Here is a 25,238-nt window from a genome sequence, read left to right as displayed (position 1 = left end):
CGTTTTGGTCACTAGCAACCTCCCCAGGCCACGTAGGCATCCAGCGTGGCAATCTAACGTGGCACAAGATTCAGCCCGGTCCAATTCGATTTTCTACATGGGCCTAGCCAACAATTCAGCCTTTTTATAATTTTTTTCCTATTAATTTTAGTCAGCCACATGGGCCAAGCCCTACATTTCAGCCTTTTTATCTTTTTTTTTCTGCCAAATTATGTTTAACCAAATGAGTCCAGCCCAATGTTTTTCAGGCTTTTTCTTTCCTGGGCCTTGGCCTTTCCACATTCATTTATTTTCGTTTCATTTTTTACCCAAAATATTTGTCCAAAATAATTTGATCCTTGGCCTTTTAAGGTCCAACTCCAGCCCATTTAACGAACATTTTCAAACCAGTTTGAATAACAATATGAATCACCACCAATTAGCTGAATATTACAGAAATATCTCAAAACTCACATTCTACAAATTTCCATCACATCCGTACTTTATATAGATCCAAGCAACCTACAACATTACGTATTCAAGCATTCAGCTGCTGAAATACTCTAGAACAGGAAAAGAATAAATAGAACTATCTAGTGCTTCACAACAAGAAAACATGTAGTCTGCTTCTTCAAGTACTGCTTCTTCCTTAGCAATGACAGGCTGATGCAAAACATCTGGGCATTCAAAAGAGAACAAAAAGTATGTCACTGATATAAGAAATATTACACGAATACTTTTAAAATAAAAACTAAAAGTACATGAGATGAAAACAATTAATTTGAGATGGAAAGTTAGCCAACAGAATTTATATAGAAGTTCTTTTTGCAATACAATTATCTTATGTACATATGAATGACACCCAAGTAATTTGAGATGGAAACAAGTACATCTAGCAATCTAACATGTATAGTGGCACCAGCAAATGAGCAAGACACGGAAGAATTTTAGCTTTACATAATGTTTACAAGAACAGGACCCTGATACAGGATTTAGCTTGTCCTCAACACTGTTAACAAGGTACTGAAAGTAGCTATGTGCATCAGCCTCACCAAGTCTTATCATGAATTGGTTGCTTTTAAAAACTATACTATATTTCTGGACAGCAAACTAAATAGACGGCTGCTCTCAAACCGTACATCCAAACAAAGCAAATAAGTACTCTACGGAAACCTTAGAACATGCTTTACAACTCATATGTAGAGGCCAACTTGAAATTATGAGCATAACGAACTCGTTTTTTAGTTAGAAGCTCGCTGTCCAAAACTGTCAGCTAGTGCAGTTTTTTAACTGAACCAAATTCAGTTTACACAGAGGTAAGGAACTACTTCAAAAACTGAGGTAAGAAAGGAACTACTTCAAAAACAGAGGTGCTAACTATGTTTGCATAGAAAAACTGTACTATATTTCTGGACAGCAAACTAAAATAGACGGCTGCTCTCAAACCGTACATCCAAACGAAGCAAATAAGTACTCTACGGAAACCTTAGAACATGCTTTGCAACTCATATGTAGAGGTCAACTTGAAACTATGAGCATAACAAACTCGTTTTTCAGTTAGAAGCTCGCTGCCCAAAACTGTCAGAAAAGCGTATACATAGATTCAGACCAATTGGTAAAGCGTATAAAATGAAATTTCCGCCGATTCAGTAAAGCGTATAAATAGATTCAGACCAATTGGTAAAATGAAATCTACTCCATGAGATTTAGTCTACTTTAGGGAGCATCGCAGATTCAGACCAATATTTGCAAGCATGTAAATACTGGTTCAACACTAGGGAGTACTGACTTTTGGTGGCAGCAAGAAAGCAACTCAATTTGGCAAGCAGTGCAATGCCAAGTGAATTTAGTCAAACATGCAAGTGAATTTAGAGTAGTAGCACTAGGGACCAGGGACTGACAGCAGTAGCACTAGATTCAATCAAGTGAAAGTGAATTTAGAGCAGCAGCAAAATCAGGGAATGTGAGAGAGGTAGAGGGAGGCTCAACCATGAATTGCTGCTGCCCCATGGTTGGGTATGTAATTGTCGCCGCTCCTCCTTGTGGATGCCGAGGTTGGAGACGCCGGATCCGTGCGGGCATCCACCTCCCATCCGCACCAGCTGAAGCAAACCATAGCAGATGAACATCATTTAAACAGCAATGAACATCATTCAGATGCTTTAGAAGCATAACAGAGTGAACATCATTCGCATGCTATTCAGTACGATATCTCAGATTTTTCAACTAAGCAAAACATGCATACTGTAACACTTCAGTACGAATGTAAGTAATGTCTCTTCCATCATCATCTTCTTGCGTAACAACAAACGAGAGGATGCACACATTTTAGTATCACCAATCAGTCTGGTTATCTGCTAACATACAAATAACCAGACACATCTTTACTGATAAACATGACATAACTGTCAGCCATGTGGAAAAGACAAGCTTATGATGTTACATGCCGATTACAGAGGAGTATTTTCGTGGAACCTGAGCCTAGAGAAGAGAATAAAGGATAAGCAGTGGTTCTATAGCAGCCTGGAATATGTGGACGCATATGCATACTAAACAAATGGTACAAGCAGTAGGGGACAAAACATCACAATGGGTCATGCTATCGCCAGGCTTAAATTGTATCCTCATTAGATACTTTGATGTTGATGGTTCCTGATAAGTATGCGCAACCTTGTACCGAGCGACAAATTAATGAGATGCTTGATGTCGATGGTTTATACAACCTTGCACCCATCGACAAATTAATAAGACACTTGATCTTGATGGTTGCTACACAACCTTGTGCCTATCAGCAAAATTTTGGTACTGTAGAGTACGACTAGCTATCTACGACGGAGCCGAGGGAACGGTTGCACGGGTCGATTCCTCGATTGTGGTGTCCCTAGAGATCCCAAACGGCTATTCTGTGTAGGACACGTTTCCAAATTCTGAAGGCCGTAGGAACCATAGCAAAACGATTTTATTTACTTGGAAGCGGCTTTGTATGTTCAGTTAGCATAGCAGATAACATTTGCGTAACACTTCAGTACGAATGTAATCTCACCAATCAGTCTGGAACCGCAGGAATCTTGGCATGCACACATTTTAGCAAGCGTCTTCCCTGCGATGGAAACAGCACCGACGAGAGATGTCAAACACAAGCCTCACGAAAATTTAGAACAGCAAGGGACGAGTACCGGACGACAGTAGGAAGAAACCACACCTGAGATGTAAGGCTGCAAAACACCGGCACCGCGGACGCCCGTCCATCCAGCCAGCCAGCCTCCGGCAATGGCGGCACGCGAGGTCACCAACCACGTATGCATGCCCAAGATGAATGTAATCAGTATAGGTCCCGCCGTACATGAGAGGAGATGGAAGACTTGGCAAGGACGGCGTACATACCTTGGGCATCTAGGTCCCGCCGGAGATGCGCCGTCGTCGACGACCACCGCAGTAGCAATCTCCGGTGTGGTCCGGTGTGCCGCACCAGACCGAGAGCAGGCGGTGGATCCCGATGCGGCCGGCCTCCATCACGCAGGTGGGTGTGGATCCGGCGCCGCCGTCGCCGGAACTAGTGCGCCCCATCTATCCATCCATGGGTGGGCGTGGGTGGGTGGGTGGATCCGTGGAAAAGGGGGTTTCCATGGGTGGATGGACGAGATGAGGAGGGAGGTCGGCCGGAGGTGGGGATGGGGCCGGAGACGGGGAGACGAGGTCGCCGGTGGGGGTGGGGATCGGCGGCGGCGGCGGAGATTGTAAAGGAATTGGGGGTGGGGAAGAGGAGCAGTTTGCGGGCAGCTTCGCGGGGCTCCACTCGTGAATCTGGGCATGGGCTCAATCTTGGGTCAGCCTCGACCTTGTCTATGGTGAGGGTCGTCGACGGTGGCGGTGGGGGTGGGGTTGGGGGCGGCTGTGGGGCGAGAGGGGGAGAGTGGATCGGGGGAGAGGAGTGGATCGGGGAAGTTAGGGTTTGGGTGAGAGGGTGAGGGGGTGAGGGCTGCCGTTGGATCCAGAACATCCAACGGTGGTTGAGGCATGATCCGCGTGATATGCCTATGAACCAATCAGAGCGCACCAAACAAGTTGCAGATTTTTTTGACCATATAAATTGGTCATGATTGATTACATACAAATTTTTCATTTCATTTTTCAATGCTCAAAATGAGTTTTTTGTGAAAGACCTATCAAATATTTGTTCAAATGATGCCATATTTTGCACAAGTTTACATCTTAGATTGGCAAACAACATTGACAAAGGGAGTTTTTATTTCTTTTGCATGAAAAAACAATTTTCCATTTTTTGAGTGCTCAAAATAAGTTTTTTTGTGAAGAACCTACCAAATATTTTTTGTAAAATTTTACCAAATCAATTTTCTAAAATACTAGGCCATATTTAATGCACATTTGACCAAATGATTAGGTGTTAAAAGTTTTGATCCACCTCTGGTGAAAAAGACAAATTTCCGCCGTTTTAGCTGGAAGCGGGGGAAATTTGAACTGTGGCTGCCTCATAGTTTGCTATTCATTTTTTCCAAAATTTATTTCTAGGTACAAAAGTATCTATTTAATCAGAGAAATATTAAAAGTTTTCCAAGATTCAACCACTAGCTAGGAACGGTCAAGCCCGTCGTTTTGACCACATTTTAAAACGGGCATAAAAAATTCAAAAAAATTGAAAAAATTGGAAAACCTTCGCATTGTGTCATTATATGTGGCCAAGTTCCTAGGAAAAATAACAAACTTGTAATACGGCAATTATTTTAAAAAAGTGTTCTCAGAAACGAGCTATCATGTGTGGAGATCAATGGTTTTCAAGTCAAATAATCAATCTTATGGCCACATTCATGGCATAGTTTGTTCAAATGATCTCATATTGTGCACAAGGGTGCATATTGGAATGGCAAACAATGTTACCTAAGGAAGTTTTCATTTTCTTTAGACGAAAAAACTATTTTCCATTTTACGAGTGCCCAAAGGGAGGTTTTTTTGTGAAGGACCTCCCAAATAATTATTGCAAAATTGGACCAAATCAATTTTCTAAAATACTAGGCCATGTTTAATGCATAATTGACAAGATGGTTGGGTGCCAAAAGTTTTTATCCACCTCTGGTGAAAAAGACAAATTTCTGCCGATTCAGTAGGAAGCGGGACAAATATGAACTGCAGCTGCCTCATAGTTTGCTCTTTATTTTTTCAAAAAATCATTTCTAGGTACATAAGTATCTATTTAATCAGAGAAACACTAAAAAAAATTCCAAGATTCAACCACTAGCTAGGAACGGTTATTCCCGCCGTTTTGACCGCATTTTGAAACGGGCATAAAAAATTCAAAAATTGGAAAACCTTCGCATTGTGTCATTATATGTGACCATGTTTCCAGGAAAAATAATAAACTTGTAATATGGTAATTATTTTAGAAAAGTGTTCTCATAAATGAGCTATCATGTGTGAAGATTCATGGATTTCAACCCAAACGCTCAATCTCATGGTCACATTCATGGCATAGTTTGTTCAAATGATCTCATATTGTGCACAAGGGTGCATCTTGGAATTCCAAACAATTTTGCCAAAGAGAGTTTTCATTTTCTTTGCACGCAAAATTCATTTTCCATTTTTCGAGTGCCCGAAATGAGGTTTTTTTGTGAAGGACCTACCATATATTTGTTGCAAAATTGTACCAAATCATTTTTATAAAATATTAGGACATATTTAATGCACAATTGACAAAATGGTTGGGTGTCAAAAGTTTTGATCCACCTCTGGTGAAAAAGAAAAATTCCCGCCGATTCAGCTGGAAGCGGGTCAAATTTGAACTGCAGCTGCCTCATAGTTTGCTATTTATTTTTTCCAAAAATCATTTATAGGTACGTAAGTATCTATTTAAATCAGAGAAACATCAAAAGTTTTCCAAGATTCAACCACTAGCTAGGAACGGTCAAGCCCGCCGTTTTGACCGCATTTTGAAACGGGCATAAAGAAATTCAAAAAAATCAAAAAATTGGAAAACCTTCGCATTGTGTCATTATATGTGACCAAGTTTCCAGGAAAAATAATAAACTTGTAATACGGTAATTATTTTAAAAAAGTGTTCTCAGAAATGAGCTATCAAGTGTGAAGATTCATGGCTTTCAAGCCAAATGATCAATCTTATGGCCACATTCATGGCATAGTTTGTTCAAATGATCTCATATTATGCACAAGGGTGCATATTGGAATGGCAAACAATGTTGCGTAAGGAAGTTTTCATTTTCTTTGGACGAAAAAACCATTTTCCATTTTCTGAGTGCCTGAAATGAGGTTTTTTGTGAAGGACCTACCATGTATTTGTTGCAAAATTGGACCTAATCAATTTTATAAAATACTAGGCCATATTTAATGCACAATTGACAAAATGGTTGGGTGTCAAAATTTTTGATCCACCTCTGGTGAAAAAGACAAATTCCCGTCGATTCAGTTGGAAGCGGGTCAAATTTGAACTGCAGCTGCCTCATAGTTTGCTCTTTATTTTTTCCAAAAATCATTTCTAGGTAAATAAGTATCTATTTAATTAGAAATACATGGTTTGATGGCGAGACATCGAGGTTTGGACGGTGGCCGAGGGCCCCAACTCTAGAGCGCGTAAGCTCGCATGCCCGCCGCGTGGTCACCGCGTGACCGTGGCGTTGCCATGTGTTCTGGGTGGCCTAGGCATGTCTAGTGGGTTGGGCACTCCCCAGGTAGGTTCTAGGAAGAAAATCACAACATAAGATTCTCACGAGGAGACCGATCGATGCTCAAATATGAATAAGCAGCCAAGTGTTTGATTTGCGGTGCGGGAAATGCACATGGCTAATGGGCGTGAGTTTTAGCTGAGGATGATCAGTTACTAAGAAGACCGTCTTCACAAATTTTCACCTCAAAAGGAGGAGCCTAGGTGGTACTTGCTTTACAAAGTACCACACTGGACATAAATACGAATATTGAAGCTGGGCTCACAATAATAAATGGATTGAGTTGGCATTTGGTGAAGGATGGTTATTTGGGCGCAGGAAAGCACTGTAGAAAATGGATACCATTTGGACATGCCAAAGTGGTACTTCCTTCACAAACTATTATTCTGAACAGAATAGGAAAATGAATTTTTTTGAATTATTTTTGAACTAGGAAAGGAAGGTTTTTACATATTTGATGAAGATATGACCCAAAGAATTTATGATATTTTTTTGGGAATTTTGGGAATGACAGAAATATAGGTTGCTTCACAACCTAGGGCAAAAACTGCCACATGGACATGACACATAGGCAAAACTGATGAGATGGCGCCTAGTCATCGCAACCCACCACAATTTACAAGGCTATGACCATCTATATTGGTCGTTAACAACTAGAAATAAGGCAGCGGACTAGCGCTGTTTGCTTTATGACCATTTCGTGTAGGGAAATTATGACCTTTCTGACCAAAATGGTCGCAATGGTTTAGGGTTTGGAGCCCCCCAGACAGCTTTTGACCAATTGGTCTAAAATGGTCATAAATTTATGACCAATTCTTCGAGGGTCATTGACAGAAGGTCATAAGTTGACATATTTCTTGTAGTGATCGTCACCACGCCGTCGTGCTGACGGAACTCCTCCCCGAAGCTTTGCTGGATCGGAGCCCGGGGAGCGTCATCGAGCTGTACGTGTGCTAAGAACTCGGAGGTGCCGGAGTAACGGTGCTTGGATCGGTCGGATCGGGAAGACGTACGACTACTTCCTCTACGTTGTGTCAACGCTTCCGCAGTCGGTCTGCGTGGGTACGTAGACAACACTCTCCCCTCTCGTTGCTGTGCATCACCATGATCTTGCGTGTGCGTAGGAATTTTTTTGAAATTACTACGTTTCCCAACAGTGGTATCAGAGCCTAGGTTTTATGGTTTGATGTTATATGCACGAGTAGAACACAAGTGAGTTGTGGGCGATACAAGTCATACTGCCTACCAGCATGTCATACTTTGGTTCGGCGGTATTGTTGGACGAGACGACCCGGACCAACATTACGCGTACGCTTACGCGAGACCGGTTCCCCCGACGTGCTTTGCACACAGGTGGCTTGCGGGCGACTGTCTCTCCAACTTTAGTTGAACCGAGTGTGGCTACGCCCGGTCCTTGCGAAGGTTAAAACGGAGTCTATTTGACAAACTATCGTTGTGGTTTGATGCGTAGGTGAGATTGGTTCTTGCTTAAAGCCCGTAGCAGCCACGTAAAACTTGCAACAACAAAGTAGAGGACGTCTAACTTGTTTTTGCAGGGCATGTTGTGATGTGATATGGTCAAGACATGATGCTAAATTTTATTGTATGAGATGATCATGTTTTGTAACCGAGTTATCGGCAACTGGCAGGAGCCATATGGTTGTCGCTTTATTGTATGCAATGCAATCGCGATGTAATGCTTTACTTTATCACTAAGCGGTAGCGATAGTCGTGGAAGCATAAGATTGGCGAGACGACAACGATGCTACGATGGAGATCAAGGTGTCGCGCCGGTGACGATGGTGATCATAACGATGCTTCGGAGATGGAGATCACAAGCACAAGATGATGATGGCCATATCATATCACTTATATTGATTGCATGTGATGTTTATCTTTTTATGCATCTTATCTTGCTTTGATTGACGGTAGCATCATAAGATGATCTCTCACTAAATTATCAAGAAGTGTTCTCCCTGAGTATGCACCGTTGCCAAAGTTCGTCGTGCCCAGACACCACGTGATGATCGGGTGTGATAAGCTCTACGTCCATCTACAACGGGTGCAAGCCAGTTTTTGCACACGCAGAATACTCAGGTTAAACTTGACAAGCCTAGCATATGCAGATATGGCCTCGGAACACGGAGACCGAAAGGTCGAGTGTGAATCATATAGTAGATATGATCAACATAACGATGTTCACCATTGAAAACTACTCCATCTCACGTGATGATCGGTTATGGTTTAGTTGATTTGGATCACGTGATCACTTAGAGGATTAGAGGGATGTCTATCTAAGTGGGAGTTCTTAAGTAATTTGATTAAATTGAACTTAAACTTATCATGAACTTAGTACCTGATAGTATCTTGCTTGTTTATGTTGATTGTAGATAGATGGCTCGTGCTGTTGTTCTGTTGAATTTTAATGCGTTCCTTGAGAAAGCGAAGTTGAAAGATGATGGTAGCAATTACACGGACTGGGTCCGTAACTTGAGGATTATCCTCATTGCTGCTCAGAAGAATTACGTCCTGGAAGCACCGCTGGGTGCCAGGCCTGCTCCTGGAGCAACACCAGATGTTATGAACGTCTGGCAGAGCAAAGCTGATGACTACTCGATAGTTCAGTGTGCCATGCTTTACGGCTTAGAATCGGGACTTCAACGACGTTTTGAACGTCATGGAGCATATGAGATGTTCCAGGAGTTGAAGTTAATATTTCAAGGAAATGCCCGGATTGAGAGATATGAAGTCTCCAATAAGTTCTATAGCTGCAAGATGGAGGAGAACAGTTCTGTTAGTGAGCATATACTCAAAATGTCTGGGTATAATAATCACTTGATTCAGCTGGGAGTTAATCTTCCAGATGATTGCGTCATTGACACAATTCTCCAATCACTGCCACCAAGCTACAAGAGCTTCGTGATGAACTATAATATGCAAGGGATGAACAAGACTATTCCTGAGCTCTTCGCAATGCTGAAAGCTATGGAGGTAAAAATCAAAAAGGAGCATCAAGTGTTGATGGTCAGCAAGACCACTAGTTTCAAGAAAAAGGGCAAAGGGAAGAAGAAGGGGAACTTCAAGAAGAATGGCAAGCAAGTTGCTGCTCAAGAGAAGAAACCCAAGTCTGGACCTAAGCCTGAAACTGAGTGCTTCTACTGCAAGCAGACTGGTCACTGGAAGCGGAACTGCCCCAAGTATTTGGCGGATAAGAAGGATGGCAAAGTGAACAAAGGTATATGTGATATACATGTTATTGATGTGTACCTTACTAGAGCTCGCAGTAGCACCTGGGTATTTGATACTGGTTCTGTTGCTAATATTTGCAACTCGAAACAGGGACTACGGATTAAGCGAACACTAGCAAAGGACGAGGTGACGATGCGCGTGGGAAACGGTTCCAAAGTGGATGTGATCGCGGTCGGCACGCTACCTCTACATCTACCTTCGGGATTAATATTAGACCTAAATAATTGTTATTTGGTGCCAGCGTTGAGCATAAACATTATATCTGGATCTTGTTTGATGCGAGACGGTTATTCATTTAAATCAGAGAATAATGGTTGTTCTATTTATATGAGTAATATCTTTTATGGTCATGCACCTTTGAGGAGTGGTCTATTTTTTATGAATCTCGATAGTAGTAACACACATATTCATAATGTTGAAGCCAAAAGATGCAGAGTTGATAATGACAGTGCAACTTATTTGTGGCACTGCCGTTTAGGTCATATTGGTATAAAGCGCATGAAGAAACTCCATACTGATGGACTTTTGGAACCACTTGATTATGAATCACTTGGTACTTGCGAACCGTGCCTCATGGGCAAGATGACTAAAACACCGTTCTCCGGTACTATGGAGAGAGCAACAGATTTGTTGGAAATCATACATACCGATGTATGTGGTCCGATGAATATTGAGGCTCATGGCGGATATCGTTATTTTCTCACCTTTACAGATGACTTAAGCAGATATGGGTATATCTACTTAATGAAACATAAGTCTGAAACATTTGAAAAGTTCAAAGAATTTCAGAGTGAAGTTGAAAATCATCGTAATAAGAAAATAAAGTTTCTACGATCTGATCGTGGAGGAGAATATTTGAGTTACGAGTTTGGTGTACATTTGAAAAATTGTGGAATAGTTTCGCAACTCACGCCACCCGGAACACCACAGCGTAATGGTGTGTCCGAACGTCGTAATCGTACTTTACTAGATATGGTGCGATCTATGATGTCTCTTACTGATTTACCGCTATCGTTTTGGGGTTATGCCTTAGAGACGGCCGCATTCACGTTAAATAGGGCACCATCAAAATCCGTTGAGACGACACCTTATGAACTATGGTTTGGCAAGAAACCAAAGTTGTCGTTTCTTAAAGTTTGGGGCTGCGATGCTTATGTGAAAAAGCTTCAACCTGATAAACTCGAACCCAAATCGGAGAAATGTGTCTTCATAGGATACCCAAAGGAGACTGTTGGGTACACCTTCTATCACAGATCCGAAGGCAAGACATTCGTTGCTAAGAATGGATCCTTTCTAGAGAAGGAGTTTCTCTCGAAAGAAGTGAGTGGGAGGAAAGTATAACTTGACGAGGTAACTGTACCTGCTCCCTTATTGGAAAGTAGTACATCACAGAAAACTGTTTCTGCGACACCTATACCAATTAGTGAGGAAGCTAATGATGATGATCATGAAACTTCAGGACAAGATACTACTGAACCTCGTAGATCAACCAGAGCGAGATCCGCACCAGAATGGTACGGTAATCCTGTCCTGGAAATCATGCTGCTAGATCATGATGAACCTACGAACTATGAAGAAGCGATGGTGAGCCCAGATTCCGCAAAATGGCTTGAAGCCATGAAATCTGAGATGGGATCCATGTATGAGAACAAAGTATGGACTTTGGTTGACTTGCCCGATGATCGGCAAGCAATTGAGAATAAATGGATCTTCAAGAAGAAGACAGACGCTGATGGTAATATTACTGTCTACAAAGCTCGACTTGTCGCAAAAGGTTTTCGACAAGTTCAAGGGGTTGACTACGATGAGACCTTCTCACCCGTAGCGATGCTTAAGTCTGTCCGAATCATGTTAGCAATTGCCGCATTTTATGATTATGAAATTTGGCAGATGGATGTCAAAACTGCATTACTGAATGGATTTCTGGAAGAAGAGTTGTATATGATGCAACCGGAAGGTTTTGTCGATCCAAAGGGAGCTAACAAAGTGTGCAAGCTCCAGCGATCCATTTATGGACTGGTGCAAGCCTCTCGGAGTTGGAATAAACGCTTTGATAGTGTGATCAAAGCATTTGGTTTTATACAGACTTTCGGTGAAGCCTGTATTTACAAGAAAGTGAGTGCGAGCTCTGTAGCATTTCTGATATTATATGTGGATGACATATTGCTGATTGGAAATGATATAGAATTTCTGGATAGCATAAAGGGATACTTGAATAAGAGTTTTTCAATGAAAGACCTCGGTGAAGCTGCTTACATGTTAGGCATAAAAATCTATAGAGATAGATCAAAACGCTTAATTGGACTTTCACAAAGCACATACCTTGACAAGATTTTGAAGAAGTTCAAAATGGATCAAGCAAAGAAAGGGTTCTTGCCTGTGTTACAAGGTGTGAAGTTGAGTCAGACTCAATGCCCGACCACTGCAGAAGATAGAGAGAAAATGAAAGATGTTCCCTATGCTTCAGCCATAGGCTCTATCATGTATGCAATGCTGTGTACCAAACCTGATGTGTGCCTTGCTATAAGTTTAGCAGGGAGGTACCAAAGTAATCCAGGAGTGGATCACTGGACAGCGGTCAAGAACATCCTGAAATACCTGAAAAGGACTAAGGATATGTTTCTCGTATATGGAGGTGACAAAGAGCTCACCGTAAGAGGTTACGTTGATGCAAGCTTTGACACTGATCCGGACGATTCTAAATCGCAAACCGGATACGTGTTTACATTAAACGGTGGAGCTGTCAGTTGGTGCAGTTATAAACAAAGCGTCGTAGCGGGATCTACATGTGAAGCGGAATACATAGCTGCTTCAGAAGCAGCAAACGAAGGAGTCTGGATGAAAGAGTTCATATCCGATCTAGGTGTCATACCTAGTGCATCGGGTCCAATGAAAATCTTTTTGACAATACTGGTGCAATTGCCTTGGCAAAGGAATCCAGATTTCACAAGAGGACCAAGCACATCAAGAGACGCTTCAATTCCATCCGGGATCTAGTCCAGGTGGGAGACATAGAGATTTGCAAGATACATACGGATCTGAATGTTGCAGACCCATTGACTAAGCCTCTTCCACGAGCAAAACATGATCAGCACCAAGGCTCCATGGGTGTTAGAATCATTACTGTGTAATCTAGATTATTGACTCTAGTGCAAGTGGGAGACTGAAGGAAATATGCCCTAGAGGCAATAATAAAGTTATTATTTATTTCCTTATATCATGATAAATGTTTATTATTCATGCTAGAATTGTATTAACCGGAAACATAATACGTGTGTGAATACATAGACAAACTTAGTGTCACTAGTATGCCTCTACTTGACTAGCTCGTTAATCAAAGATGGTTATGTTTCCTAACCATGAACAAGGTGTTGTTATTTGATTAATGAGGTCACATCATTGGTTGAATGATCTGATTGACATGACCCATTTCATTAGCTTAGCACCCGATCGTTTAGTATGTTGCTATTGCTTTCTTCATGACTTATACATGTTCCTATGACTATGAGATTATGCAACTCCCGTTTCCCGGAGGAACACTTTGTGTGCTACCAAACGTCACAACGTAACTGGGTGATTATAAAGGAGCTCTACAGGTGTCTCCAAAGGTAGATGTTGGGTTGGCGTATTTCGAGATTAGGATTTGTCACTTCGGTTGTCGGAGAGGTATCTCTGGGCCCTCTCGGTAATGCACATCACATAAGCCTTGCAAGCATTGCAACTAATGAGTTAGTTGCGGAATGATGTATACAGAACGAGTAAAGAGACTTGCCAGTAACGAGATTAAACTAGGTATTGGATACTGACGATCGAATCTCGGGAAAGTAACATACCGATGACAAAGGGAACAACGTATGTTGTTATGCGGTCTGACCGATAAAGATCTTCGTAGAATATGTAGGAGCCAATATGGGAATCCAGGTCCCGCTATTGGTTATTGGCCGGAGATTTGTCTCAGTCATGTCTACATTGTTCTCGAACCGTAGGGTCCACACGCTTAACGGTACGATGACAGTTATTATGAGTTTATGCATTTTGATGTACCGAAGTTAGTTCGGAGTCCCGGATGTGATCACGGACATGACGAGGAGTCTCTAAATGGTCGAGACATAAAGATTGATATATTGGAAGCCTATATTTGGACATCGGAAGTGTTCCGGGTGAAATCAGGATTTTACCGGAGTACCGGAAGATTACCGGAGCCCCCCGGGAGCCATATGTGTTGGAAATATGCCCTAGAGGCAATAATAAAAGCATTATTATTATATTTCCTTGTTCATAATAATTGTCTTTATTCATGCTATAATTGTGTTATCCAGAAATCGTAATACATGTGTGAATAACAGACACCAACATGTCCCTAGTAAGCCTCTAGTTGACTAGCTCGTTGATCAACAGATAGTCATGGTTTCCTGACTATGGACATTGGATGTCATTGATAACGAGATCACATCATTAGGAGAATGATGTGATGGACAACACCCAATCCTGAACCTAGCATAAAGATCGTATAGTTCGTTTGCTAGAGTTTTTTCAATGTCAAGTATCTTTTCCTTAGACCATGAGGTCGTGTAACTCCCGGATACCGTAGGAGTGCTTTGGGTGTACCAAACGTCACAACGTAACTGGGTGACTATAAAGGTATACTATGGGTATCTCCGAAAGTGTCTGTTGGGTTGACACGGATCAAGACTGGGATTCGTCACTCCGTATGACGGAGAGGTATCACTGGGCCCACTCGGTAATGCATCATCATTATGAGCTCAAAGTGACCAAGTGTCTGGTCACGGGATCATGCATTATGGTACGAGTAAAGTGGCTTGCCGGTAACAAGATTGAACAAGGTATTGGGATACCGACGATCGAATCTCGGGCAAGTAACATATCGATTGATGAAGGGAATTGTATACGGGGTTGTTTGAATCCTCGACATCGTGGTTCATCCGATGAGATCATCGTGGAGTATGTGGGAGCCAACATGGGTATCCAGATCCCGCTGTTGGTTATTGACCGGAGAGTCGTCTCGGTCATGTCTGCATTTCTCCCGAACCCGTAGGGTCTACACACTTAAGGTTCGGTGACGCTAGGGTTGTGAAGATATGTATATGCAGTAACCCGAATGTTGTTCGGAGTCCCGGATGAGATCCCGGACGTCACGAGGAGTTTCGGAATAGTCCGGAGGTACAGAATTATATATAGGAAGTGCTGTTTCGGCCATCGGGACAAGTTTCGGGGTCACCGGTATTGTACCGGGACCACCGGAAGGGTCCCGGGGGTCCACCGGGTGGGGCCACCCATCCCGGAGGGTCCCATGGGCCAAAGTGGGGAGGGGAACCAGCCCATAGTGGGCTGGTGCGCCCCCTAGGCCCACCCCATGCGCCTAGGGTTGAAACCCTAGGGGTGGGGGGGGGGGGGGCGCCCCACCTTGGCTTGGGGGCCACTCCAGCCCTGGCCGCCGCCCCCCCTAGGAGATCCCATCTCCTAGGGCCGGCGCCCCCCCCTTAGGGGACTATATAAAGGGAGGGGAGGGGGCAGCCGCACCCTGCATCCCTGGCGCCTCCCTCTCCCCTGCTACACCTCTCTCCCTCGTAGTACACGGCGAAGCCCTGCTACGGTGACGCACTGCATCCACCACCACGCCGTCGTGCTGCTGGATCTTCATCAACCTCTCCTTCCCCCTTGCTGGATCAAGAAGGAGGAGACGTCATCCGCTCCGTACGTGTGTTGAACGCGGAGGTGCCGTCCGTTCGGCGCTTGGTCATTGGTGATTTGGATCACGTCGTGTTCGACTACCTCATCCCCGTTCTTTGAACGCTTCCGCTCGCGATCTACAAAGGCATGTAGATGTATCCGATCACTCGTTACTAGATGAACTCATAGATGGATCTTGGTGAAACCGTAGGAAAATTTTTGTTTTCTGCAACGTTCCCCAACAGTGGCATCATGAGCTAGGTCTATGCGTAGTTCTTCTTGCGCGAGTAGAACACAATTTTTTGTGGGCGTAGATGTTGTCAACTTTCTTGCTGCTACTAGTCTTATCTTGCTTCAGCGGTATTGTGGGATGAAGCGGCCCGGACCAACCTTACACGTACGCTTACGTGAGACCGGTTCCACCGACTAACATGCACTAGTTGCATAAGGTGGCTGGCGGGTGTCTGTCTCTCCTACTTTAGTTGGAGCGGATTCGATGAAAAGGGTCCTTATGAAGGGTAAATAGAAGTTGACAAATCACGTTGTGGCTTTCACGTAGGTAAGAATTCGTTCTTGCTAGAACCCTAATTCAGCCACGTAAAACTTGCAACAACAATTAGAGGACGTCTAACTTGTTTTTGCAGCAAGTGCTTTGTGATATGATATGGCCAAAGTTGTGATGAATGATGAATGATCTATATGTGATGTATGAGATGTTCATGCTATTGTAATAGGAATCACGACTTGCATGTCGATGAGTATGACAACCGGCAGGAGCCATAGGAGTTGTCTTTATTCTTTTATATGACCTGCGTGTCATTGAGAAACGCCATGTAAATTACTTTACTTTATTGCTAAACGCGTTAGCCATAGTAGTAGAAGTAATAGTTGGCGAGCAACTTCATGGAGACACGATGATGGAGATCATGGTGTCAAGCCGGTGACAAGATGATCATGGAGCCCCAAGATGGAGATCAAAGGAGCTATGTGATATTGGCCATATCATGTCACTATTATTATTTGATTACATGTGATGTTTATCATGTTTTATATCTTGTTTACTTAGAATGACGGTAGTAAATAAGATGATCCCTCATAATAATTTCAAGCAAGTGTTCCCCCTAACTGTGCACCATTGCGACAGTTCGTTGTTTCGAAGCACCACGTGATGATCGGGTGTGATAGATTCTAACATTCACATAAAACGGGTGTAAGACAGATTTACACATGCAAACACTTAGGTTGACTTGACGAGCCTAGCATGTACAGACATGGCCTCGGAACACATAAGACCGAAAGGTCGAGCATGAGTCGTATAGAAGATACGATCAACATGAAGATGTTCACCGACGTTGACTAGTCCGTCTCACGTGATGATCGGACACGGCCTAGTTGACTCGGATCATGTTATACTTAGATGACTAGAAGAGGGATGTCTATCTAAGTGGAAGTTCATTGAATAATTTGATTAGATGAACTTAATTATCATGAACTTAGTCTAAAATCTTTACAATATGTCTTGTAGATCAAATGGCCAACATAGTCCTCAAATTCAACGCGTTCCTAGAGAAAACCAAGCTGAAAGATGATGGCAACAACTATATGGACTGGGTCCGGAACCTGAGGATCATCCTCATAGCTGCCAAGAAAGATTATGTCCTACAAGCACCGCTAGGTGATCCGCCTGTCCCACAGAACCAAGACGTTATGAACGCTTGGCAGACACGTGCTGATGACTACTCCCTCGTTCAGTGCGGCATGCTTTACAGTTTAGAGCCGGGGCTCCAAAAGCGTTTTGAGAGACATGGAGCATATGAGATGTTCGAAGAGCTGAAAATGGTTTTTCAAGCTCATGCCCGGGTCGAGAGATATGAAGTCTCCGACAAATTCTTTAGCTGTAAGATGGAGGAAAATAGTTCTGTCAGTGAGCACATACTCACTATGTCTGGGTTACATAACCGCTTGACTCAGCTGGGAGTTAATCTCCCGGATGATGCGGTCATTGACAGAATCCTCCAGTCGCTTCCACCAAGCTACAAGAGCTTTGTGATGAACTTCAATATGCAGGGGATGGAAAAGACCATTCCTGAGGTATTTGCAATGCTGAAATCAGCAGAGGTAGAAGTCAAGAAGGAACATCAAGTGTTGATGGTCAATAAAACCACTAAGTTCAAGAAAGGCAAGGGTAAAAAGAACTTCAAGAAGGACGGCAAGGAAGTTGCCGCGCCCAGCAAGCAAGCTGACGGGAAGAAGCCAAAGAATGGACCCAAGCCCGAGACTCAGTGCTTTTATTGCAAGGGAAGCGGTCACTGGAAGCGGAACTGCCCCAAATACTTAGCGGACAAGAAGGCCGGCAAAACAAAAGGTATATGTGATATACATGTAATTGATGTGTACCTTACCAGTACTCGTAGTAGCTCTTGGGTATTTGATACCGGTGCAGTTGCTCACATTTGTAACTCAAAGCAGGAGCTGCGGAATAAGCGGAGACTGGCGAAGGACGAGGTGACGATGCGCGTCGGGAATGGTTCCAAGGTCGATGTGATCGCCGTCGGCACGCTGCCTCTACATTTACCTACGGGATTAGTTTTAAACCTCAATAATTGTTATTTAGTGCCAGCTTTGAGCATGAACATTGTATCGGGATCTCGTTTAATTCGAGATGGCTACTCATTTAAATCCGAGAATAATGGTTGTTCTATTTATATGAGAGATATGTTTTATGGTCATGCTCCTATGGTGAATGGTTTATTCTTAATGAATCTCGAGCGTAATGCTACACATATTCATAGTGTGAGTACCAAAAGATGTAAGGTTGATAATGATAGTCCCACATACTTGTGGCACTGCCGCCTTGGTCACATAGGTGTCAAACGCATGAACAAGCTCCATGCAGATGGACTTTTAGAGTCTCTTGATTATGAATCATTTGACACGTGCGAACCATGCCTCATGGGTAAAATGACCAAGACTCCGTTCTCAGGAACAATGGAGCGAGCAACCAACTTATTGGAAATCATACATACTGATGTGTGCGGTCCAATGAGCGTTGAGGCTCGCGGTGGCTATCGTTATGTTCTCACCCTCACTGATGACTTGAGTAGATATGGGTATGTCTACTTAATGAAACACAAGTCTGAAACCTTTGAAAAGTTCAAGGAATTTCAGAGTGAGGTTGAGAATCAACGTGATAGGAAAACCAAGTTTCTGCGGTCAGATCGTGGAGGAGAATACTTGAGTCACGAATTTGGCACACACTTAAGAAAATGTGGAATAGTTTCACAACTAACGCCGCCTGGAACACCTCAGCGTAACGGTGTGTCCGAACGTCGTAATCGCACTCTATTAGATATGGTGCGGTCTATGATGTCTCTTACCGATTTACCGCTATCTTTTTGGGGCTATGCGTTAGAGACTGCCGCATTCACTTTAAATAGGGCTCCGTCGAAATCCGTTGAGACGACACCGTATGAATTATGGTTTGGGAAGAAACCTAAGCTGTCGTTTCTAAAAGTTTGGGGATGCGATGCTTATGTCAAGAAACTTCAACCTGAAAAGCTCGAACCCAAGTCGGAAAAATGCGTCTTCATAGGATACCCTAAAGAAACTATTGGGTATACCTTCTACCTTAGATCCGAAGGCAAGTTCTTTGTTGCCAAGAATGGATCCTTTCTAGAGAAGGAGTTTCTCTCGAAAGAAGTAAGTGGGACGAAAGTAGAACTTGATGAAGTGTTACCTCTTGAACCGGAAAATGGGGCAACTCAAGAAAATGTTCCTGAGGTTCCTGCACTGACTAGAGAGGAAGTTAATGATAATGATCATGAAACTTCAGATCAAGTTGCTACTGAACTTCGAAGGTCCACAAGGACACGTTCCGCACCAGAGTGGTACGGCAACCCTGTCTTGGAAATCATGTTGTTAGACAATGGCGAACCTTCGAACTATGAAGAAGCGATGGCGGGCCCGAATTCCGACAAATGGCTAGAAGCCATGAAATCCGAGATAGGATCCATGTATGAAAACGAAGTATGGACTTTGACTGACTTGCCCGATGGTCGGCGAGCCATAGAAAATAAATGGATCTTTAAGAAGAAGACAGGCGCGGATGGTAATGTGACCATCTATAAAGCTCGGCTTGTCGCTAAGGGTTATCGACAAGTTCAAGGGGTTGACTACGATGAGACTTTCTCACTGGTAGCGAAGCTGAAGTCCGTCCGAATCATGTTAGCAATTGCCGCATTCTACGATTATGAGATATGGCAACTGGACGTCAAAACGGCATTCCTTAATGGTTTCCTTAAGGAAGAATTGTATATGATGCAGCCGGAAGGTTTTGTCGATCCTAACAATGCTGACAAGGTGTGCAAGCTCCAACGCTCGATTTATGGGCTGGTGCAAGCATCTCGGAGTTGGAACATTCGCTTTGATGAGATGATCAAAGCGTTTGGGTTTACGCAGACTTATGGAGAAGCCTGCGTTTACAAGAAAGTGAGTGGGAGCTCTGTAGCATTTCTCATATTATATGTAGATGACATACTTTTGATGGGAAATGATATAGAACTCTTGGACAGCATCAAGGCCTACTTGAATAAGAGTTTTTCAATGAAGGACCTTGGAGAAGCTGCTTATATATTAGGCATCAAGATCTATAGAGATAGATCGAGACGCCTCATAGGTCTTTCACAAAGCACATACCTTGATAAGATATTGAAGAAGTTCAATATGGATCAGTCTAAGAAGGGGTTCTTGCCTGTGTTACAAGGTATGAAATTGAGCTCAGCTCAATGTCCGACCACGGCAGAAGATATAGAAGAGATGAGTGTCATCCCCTATGCCTCAGCCATAGTTTCTATTATGTATGCCATGCTGTGTACCAGACCTGATGTAAACCTTGCCGTAAGTTTGGTAGGAAGGTACCAAAGTAATCCCGACAAGGAACACTGGACAGCGGTCAAGAATATCCTGAAGTACCTGAAAAGGACTAAGGAAATGTTTCTCGTTTATGGAGGTGACGAAGAGCTCGTCGTAAAGGGTTACGTCAACGCTAGCTTCGACACAGATCTGGATGACTCTAAGTCACAAACCGGATACGTGTATATTTTGAATGGTGGGGCAGTAAGCTGGTGTAGTTGCAAGCAGAGCATCGTGGCGGGATCTACATGTGAAGCGGAGTACATGGCAGCCTCGGAGGCAGCACATGAAGCAATTTGGGTGAAGGAGTTCATCACCGACCTAGGAGTCATACCCAATGCGTCGGGACCGATCAAGCTCTTCTGTGACAACACTGGAGCTATTGCACTAGCCAAGGAGCCCAGGTTCACAAGAAGACAAGGCACATCAAGCGTCGCTTCAACTCCATTCGTGAAAATGTTCAAGATGGAGACATAGATATTTGTAAAGTACATACGGACCTGAATGTAGCAGATCCGTTGACGAAACCTCTCCCTAGGGCAAAACATGATCAGCACCAGAATTCCATGGGTGTTCGATTCATCACAATGTAAATAGATTATTGACTCTAGTGCAAGTGGGAGACTGTTGGAAATATGCTCTAGAGGAAATAATAAAATCATTATTATTATATTTCCTTGTTCATGATAATTGTCTTTATTCATGCTATAATTGTGTTATCCGGAAATCGTAATACATGTGTGAATAACAGACACCAACATGTCCCTAGTAAGCCTCTAGTTGACTAGCTCGTTGATCAACAGATAGTCATGGTTTCCTGACTATGGACATTGGATGTCATTGATAACGAGATCACATCATTAGGAGAATGATGTGATGGACAAGACCCAATCCTGAACATAGCATAAAGATCGTATAGTTCGTTTGCTAGAGTTTTTCCAATGTCAAGTATCTTTTCCTTAGACCATGAGATCGTGTAACTCCCGGATACCGTAGGAGTGCTTTGGGTGTACCAAACGTCACAACGTAACTGGGTGACTATAAAGGTATACTACGGGTATCTCCAAAAGTGTCTGTTGGGTTGACACGGATCAAGACTGGGATTCGTCACTCCGTATGACGGAGAGGTATCACTGGGCCCACTCGGTAATGCATCATCATTATGAGATCAAAGTGACCAAGTGTCTGGTCACGGGATCATGCATTACGGTACGAGTAAAGTGACTTGCCGGTAACGAGATTGAACAAGGTATTGGGATACCGACGACCGAATCTCGGGCAAGTAACATACCGATTGATGAAGGGAATTGTATACGGGGTTGTTTGAATCCTCGACATCGTGGTTCATCCGATGATATCATCGTGGAGTATGTGGGAGCCAACATGGGTATCCAGATCCCGCTGTTGGTTATTGACCGGAGACTCGTCTCGGTCATGTCTGCATTTCTCCCGAACCCGTAGGGTCTACACACTTAAGGTTCGGTGACGCTAGGGTTGTGAAGATATGTATATGCAGTAACCCGAATGTTGTTCGGAGTCCCGGATGAGATCCCGGATGTCACGAGGAGTTTCGGAATAGTCCGGAGGTACAGAATTATATATAGGAAGTGCTGTTTCGGCCATCGGGACAAGTTTCGGGGTCACCGGTATTGTACCGGGACCACCGGAAGGGTCCCGGGGGTCCACCGGGTGGGGCCACCCATCCCGGAGGGCCCCATGGGCCAAAGTGGGGAGGGGAACCAGCCCATAGTGGGCTGGTGCGCCCCCTAGGCCCACCCCATGCGCCTAGGGTTGAAACCCTAGGGGTGGGGGGGCGCCCCAGCTTGGCTTGGGGGCCACTCCAGCCTTGGCCGCCGCCCCCCTAGGAGATCCCATCTCCTAGGGCCGGCGCCCCCCTTAGGGGACTATATAAAGGGAGGGGGGCAGCCGCACCCTGCATCCCTGGCGCCTCCCTCTCCCCTGCTACACCTCTCTCCCTCGTAGTACACGGCGAAGCCCTGCTACGGTGACGCACTGCATCCACCACCATGCCGTCGTGCTGCTGGATCTTCATCAACCTCTCCTTCCCCCTTGCTGGATCAAGAAGGAGGAGACGTCATCCGCTCCGTACGTGTGTTGAACGCGGAGGTGCCGTCCGTTCGGCGCTTGGTCATCGGTGATTTGGATCACGTCGTGTTCGACTACCTCATCCCCGTTCTTTGAACGCTTCCGCTCGCGATCTACAAAGGTATGTAGATGTATCCGATCACTCGTTGCTAGATGAACTCATAGATGGATCTTGGTGAAACCGTAGGAAATATTTTGTTTTCTGCAACGTTCCCCAACAATATGGGCCTTGATGGGCTTTAGTGGAAAGGAGAAAGGGGCAGCCCAAGGTGGCCGCACGCCTTCCCCATCCCCTAGTCCTATTAGGACAAGGAGAGGTGGCCGGCCCCCCTCTCTCTCTTTCCCCCTCGGGGAATCCTATTCCAACTAGGATTGGGGTGGGAGTCCTACTCCCGGTAGGAGTAGGACTCCTCCTGTGCCCTCCTCCTGGCCGGCCGCCCCTCCCCCTTGGCTCCTTTATATACGGAGGCAGGGGGCACCCTAGACACACAAGTTGATCATTGAGATCGTTCCTTAGCCGTGTGCGGTGCCCCCTGCCACCATATTCCACCTCGATCATATTGTAGCAGTGCTTAGGCGAAGCCCTGCGACGGTAGAACATCAAGATCGTCACCACGCCGTCGTGCTGACGGAACTCCTCCCCGAAGCTTTGCTGGATCGGAGCCCGGGGAGCGTCATCGAGCTGTACGTGTGCTAAGAACTCGGAGGTGCCGGAGTAACGGTGCTTGGATCGGTCGGATCGGGAAAACGTACGACTACTTCCTCTACATTGTGTCAATGCTTCCCCAGTCGGTCTGCGTGAGTACGTAGACAACACTCTCCCCTCTCGTTGCTGTGCATCACCATGATCTTGCGTGTGCGTAGGAATTTTTTTGAAATTACTACGTTTCCCAACAGCTGGAATTTAGTCTATTTTGGGCAGCCCAATAACTATTTCAGAAATTCGTAATAAATCCTAGAGGCCCACTTAGCCCATTTGTGAAGGCAAGGGATACTACTAAAGTTTAGTCCCACATTGCTAGTTTAGTGGGAGTTGGACCTCCTTATAAGGGAGGTTCTTTCCCCACTTGTACGAGCATGAGAACAAGAGGGATATCCACGCGCGCTCCTCTTCCGCCGCCCGCCTCGCCGCGCCACGCCTCGTCACGACGCGCCGAGGGTTGCGGGAATGAGCAGTGCCGATATCTACATTTTTGCCACGCACTACGGGTATACGAAAGGTCACACGGAAGCTGTCGGCTGTTCGTTTCGCCTCCCGTCGCTGCCCTCTCGCCTCCTTCTCTTGCGCCTATAAAAGGGAGGTCGCTCCTCCCAGAGAGACGCACCAGAACTTCTTCTTCCTCTCGCCACCGGTTCCATTCTCTGAGCTGCCGCAGTCTTCCTCATCCGGGCTTGCGGCGTGCACCGCGAGTCGGGACAGTAGGCCTCCGAAACGGCACCACTTTTAGTCCTGTACGGGAGAAGGGTGATAAGGTTTTTGGGGAGCGCTCCGCGCGACTACTGACTTCTTCATCACGGACTCCGACAACTTCTTCCCCGACGTCGACAACCTCATCGACGACATGGCTGGAGAGGATGTCGACCCCAAGTCCAGTGCTTCCGCTGCTGCTGTCCCGTACGTATTCTTGTTCCTTCTGTTAGGAGTCCTGCTACAGTTCTCGCCTCTAGTTTCTGCCCTACATATGTTAGGTTCTATGTCGTATAAGCAGCTTCATTTAGTGTCTGTTCTAGATGTGTTTAGCACAAGTTCATATATGCAGACGATGTTTATCTTCTCTCTGTCAGATTGCATGACTTGCTTTATATTTCCTATATTAGTCATGCTTTATCTAGTATTTCCATTAGCAAAATTATTTGGTAAATTGCTCATATTTCCAACAATCCAAAAACCTTATTATAGGCAATTTACACCAAGTGGTTTTGCTGCTTCCATGAGACCTCCTATGTTTGAGGGTATCCACTATAAGAGGTGGGGCGTGAAAGCAGTCTTATGGTTTCAAACCATGAGTTGCTATGACGCCACTCTTGGCAAACCTGAAGGGGAGCTTGATGCTCAACAGACACAAGCCTTTCAGAAAATGGATACTCTGTTTAAGGCTGCTCTCTTGAGTGTTCTTGGTGAGAACATAGTTGATGCTTATGCGTCAATTGATAATGGAAAAGATATGTTGGATGCACTCGAGGCCAAGTTTGGGGTCTCGGATGCTGGCACTGAGCTGTACATCATGGAGCAATTCTATGATTACAGGATGACTGAAGAGCGCTCCGTGGTTGAGCAAGCTCATGAGATACAGTCATTTGCTAGAGAACTTGAGCACTTCAGTTGTATGCTACCGGACAAGTTTGTTGCCGGAGGTATCATCACTAAGCTTCCTCCTTCGTGGAGGAACTTTGCTACCTTGCTGAAGCATAAGAGGCAGGAGTTTTCCGTTCCGGATCTCATTGGCACTCTTGATGTGGAAGAAAAGGCGAGAGCAAAGGACACACGTGCTCGAGGTATTGAGGGAGGATCTAGTGCCAATGTGGTACAGAAGCAGAACTTCCAGCCCCACAAGTTCAAGAACAAGGGCAAGTTTGATGGTAAAGCAAATTTTGATGGGAAGAACAAGG

General features: G+C 44.4%; 1 long non-coding RNA gene across 1 annotated transcript; it reads right to left on the bottom strand.

Annotated features, from left to right (window-relative positions):
- Positions 1–367: 367 nt before the first annotated feature.
- Positions 368–3,917, bottom strand: LOC109758750 (uncharacterized). The gene is made up of 4 exons (XR_012203642.1): positions 3,182–3,917; positions 3,023–3,079; positions 1,969–2,081; positions 368–656 (listed from the first exon to the last, which is right to left on the bottom strand). It is a non-coding gene; the product is annotated as an uncharacterized lncRNA (long non-coding RNA).
- Between the last annotated feature and the right edge of the window lie 21,321 nt (positions 3,918–25,238).

This window comes from Aegilops tauschii, chromosome 2 (genome assembly GCF_002575655.3).
Source record: "Aegilops tauschii subsp. strangulata cultivar AL8/78 chromosome 2, Aet v6.0, whole genome shotgun sequence".
Taxonomy (NCBI): domain Eukaryota; kingdom Viridiplantae; phylum Streptophyta; class Magnoliopsida; order Poales; family Poaceae; genus Aegilops; species Aegilops tauschii.
This window is presented reverse-complemented; position numbering and strand designations above follow the sequence as displayed.